Below are 4128 nucleotides of genomic sequence, written 5' to 3'. Positions count from 1 at the left end.
CGATTGCCTGGTTCGTTGTGCTGAACACCTCCCTTGAAGGACCCAAAATTGGGATAAAGAGTGCTCAGGTTTATCTCGAACACCCCAGTACTAGTTACATGGGGGCAGAAGCCGACGACTGGCCAACTCTCAGATTTTATAAACAGACGCACAGAAGGTAATATTTTAAATTCAAAAAGCTTTGCATAGCGCAAATGAACTTGTTTCACATTACAGGATCACATGAGCATGTTCATTCAAAAATTACATCTCTGGCACATTCCTCCGCCACAAGGCGGGAACCCTTCAGGATACTGTCATAATACATTTCGGCGAAGCGATGCTCCTTTCCCTCCGGCGGCCCCTCCTTCACTAGCTTTACGGCGTCCAGCTTCGCCCAGTGCACCTTCGCCCGGGCAAAAGCCCTGCGTGCACCCTCGATGCAGACGGACCGCTTTATGACTTCAAGCCGTGGGCAGGCATCCACAAGCCGCCTCACCAGACCGAAGTAGCTGCTAGGCAGGGGGTCGCCAGGCCACATCCGGACTATAAGATCCTTCATGGACTGTTCGGCCGCCTTGTGAAGCTCGACCAGTTGCTTCAGGTGGTCGCTTAAGGGCAGTGGGTGTTCGGTCCCAGTATACTGAGACCAGAACAACTTTTCCATCGAGCTCCCCTCCTCAGCTCGGTAAAACTCCGCGGCATCCAGTACACTACGGGGAAAATCTACGAACGCTCCTGGAGTTCTCCGAACTTGGGTAAGTAAAAGGGAAGTTTCCTTCACATGCTTGCTTTGCATAATGAATGCCTTACCTGCTACTATCTTCTTCACCACATCAATCTCCTGGAGGGCCTTGTGGGCTTCAGCCTTAGCGCTCTGTGCGCTTTTGAGCGCCTTCGCAAGTTTGGACTCTCGTGTCTTAGAGTCAAGCTCCAAGGACTCATGTTTTTTGGCGAGAGCCTTGAGCTCTTGTTGCACCTCGCCTACCCGGGCTTCTTGCTTTTCCCGCTCAATGCGCTCCTTGATCGCTTTGTCTTCGGCCTCGAACAGCGCCTTCTTCAGGGTCGCCACCTCGGTCGTGGCCCCTGGAAAATTCATGATGATCCTATTACTTTACAACTGAATTTCTTTTTAATATATAGACAAGGTATTGCTTACCTTTGCTCTCCTCGAGCTGCCTCTCGGTAAGGCCGAGCTCGTCCTCGGTCCGCTCAAGGTCCTGCTTTAGTGCAGCGACCTCCGCAGTACGTGCGGCAGCGACCAGCAGTGATGCCTGCATGTGCACATAGACATATTCTGATTAGACTTGTGAGTCATTATTTGATCCTCTATTCGTCCTTTCTATGCGAACGCCAAACAGAGCATCAAGGCTACTGTCTATGCGGTAATATTTTCTATATTTTTATTGCTTACCTGAAAGCCTGTTAGGAGGCTGGCACAAGCTTCAGTTAGTCCATTTTTGGTGGACTGAACTTTCTCGATCACCGCACTCATGATAGTGTGGTGCTCTTAGTCGATGGAAGTGCTGCGAAGCGCTTCCAGCAAGTTGTCCAGGGCCTCTGGATGGATAGAGGCCACCGGCACGGGTGGCTTGCCCCCCTTAACAGGGGATCTCCTGCCGGAGTCCGGAACCATCGAAGGTTCCGGCGCAGTGTTCGGCTGGGGGCCGAACTTGGAGCCTGTGGGGGTCTTGCTCGCTTTGTGCCCAGGGTCCGGAAGGTCGCCTCGAGGCGCCCCCAGGACTACCTCCCTCAGCTCGGTGCCTTTTGAGACAACACCTCGACGTTGACCATAGTGCAAGGGGTGGAGGCGGTCGGAAATGAATCGCTATTCATATCCGACGAGTCCAAAGAACCGTCCAACGAAGATACGTCAAGACGGGCTCGGGACGGACTGCATAATCATATTCGGCGTAAGGAGAAGCAGTGCAATAAAACATACCATGAATTACTATGGTATCCAAATACTTACAGCTTCGCCAGGGGCTTGTCCCTGGGTAACCACTCGTCGTCGCTGTAGGCGGCCGTCATGGAGCAGTCCGGAAGGAGGGTCCTTCCCTTCTTGGACCCTTCAGCCTCCCCGGTTGGGGCGGCTTTCCTTTTCTTATCTCCCCTGGCTGGGGGAGAACTTTTCTCTTCCTCCTCCTAGTTTTCGTGGGAGGAGTGTGCTTCAGAGTTATCGGACGATGAGTCCGATATAACCTTGCGCCGGAGACCCTTTCGGGTCCCCGTGGCCTTCTTCTGGGCCTTCTTCACCGGCACCTCATAAGGCGCCGGAACCAGCATCTCCGTTAGGAGAGAATCAACAGGATATTCAGGCAGGGGGGCTGGGCAATCGAGCTGCTCCGCTGTCTCTACCCAGTCCTGTTAATGGCATGGAAGCTTAGATCCCGCACATGATTAAACTACGGCAAATAAATATCATGTGAGATATAAAAACTTACCGGATTGGCATGGCGCTTTGCGCTGAGTCCGCGGTCCCCGGTAAGGGGAGGAGGTACCTCGGCGCCCTTGAACAGCACCTTCCAGACGTCCTTGTGCGTCGTGTCGAAGAGCTCTCACAGCGTCTGGTGCTTGGCCGGGTCGAACTCCCACAAATTGAATGCCCGTCGTTGACACGGGAGGATCCGGCGGAAGAGCATGACCTGGACCACGTTGACGAGCTTGATTTTCTTGCTCATCATGTTCCTGATGCAGGTCTGGAGTCTGGTTAGCTCTACTGGGGAACCCCAGGACAGGCCCTTCTCTTTCCAGGAAGTGAGCCGCGTGGGGATTCCGGATCGAAATTCGGGGGCCACCACCCAGTTGGTGTCACGCGGCTCGGTGATGTAGAACCACCCCATTTGCCACCCCTTTATGGTCTCCACATAGGAGCCTTCGAGCCAGGTGACGTTAGGCATTTTTCCCACCATGGCGCCTCCGCACTCTGCTTGCTGGCCGACCACCACCTTCGGTTTAACATTGAAGGTCTTCAGCCACAGGCCGATGTGGGGCCTGATGCGGAGGAAGGCCTCGCACACGATGATAAACGCCAAGATGTTGAGGATGAAATTGGGGGCCGGATCATGAAAATCCAGCCCATAGTAGAACATGAGCCCGCGGACAAATGGGTGAAGGGGAAATCCCAGTCCGCGAACAAAGTGGGTAAGGAAAACTACCCTCTCATGGGGTTCGGGCGTAGGGATGATCTGCCCCGCATCTGGCAGCCGGTGCGCGATATCCGTGGCCAGATATCTGGCTTTCCGTAGCTTTGTGATGTTCTCCTCCGTGACGGAGGAGATCATCCACTTGCCTCCCGCTCCGGACATGCTTGGAGTGGTTTTAGGAGAAAAATGCGAACTTGGGCGCTGGAGCTTGAGTGTAAGAGAATGGATAAGCAAGGAGGAAGAAGGCATGGGTAAAAAGGGTGAATCTTTGTCCCTTTATAAGGGCAGAAGAGGCGATGCGCCTCCCCACTTACCTGTTAAAATCGCTTATTCCCCGAACGTCGTAATTGATGGCGCGGTTGGGTTACCCATACCCGTATTGATGAGAATCCCGTGATAAGGGGACACGATCTCTGCTTCGACAAGACGTGTCAAGAAAATCGCCTCGCGATATGTGCAGTGCTGGTTGAGAAAAACGGTTCGAATAATGACCGGGCCATGGCATGATGTCATGTTGCAAAACGTGTCAGTAGATTAGATTTGTGGAAATATTATTCTCTCTACGGTAGTATGTGGAACTTGTTTTGCAGAGCCAGACACTATCCTTGTATTCAATGGAGTATTCGGAGGAAGAACCCGCCTTGCAATGCGAAAGACAAAACTGCGCGCTGGACTCATCGTCATTGAAGCCTGGTTCAGGGGCTACTGAAGGAGTCCTGGATTAGGGGGTCTCCGGACAGCCGGACTATAGCCTTTGGCCGGACTGTTGTACTATGAAGATACAAGATTGAAGACTTCGTCCCGTGTCCAGATGGGACTCTCCTTGGCGTGGAAGGCAAGCTTGGCAATACGGATATGTAGATCTTCTTCCTTGTAACCGACTCTGTGTAACCCTAGCCCCCTCCGGTGTCTATATAAACCGGATGGTTTAGTCCGTAGGACAACATACAATCATACCATAGGCTAGCTTCTAGGGTTTAGCCTCTATGATCTCGTGGTAGAT

This window comes from Triticum urartu, chromosome 7, assembly GCF_003073215.2.
Source record: "Triticum urartu cultivar G1812 chromosome 7, Tu2.1, whole genome shotgun sequence".
Lineage (NCBI taxonomy): Eukaryota > Viridiplantae > Streptophyta > Magnoliopsida > Poales > Poaceae > Triticum > Triticum urartu.
The sequence above is the reverse complement of the archived record's forward strand: the minus strand, read 5'-3'. Positions refer to the sequence as shown.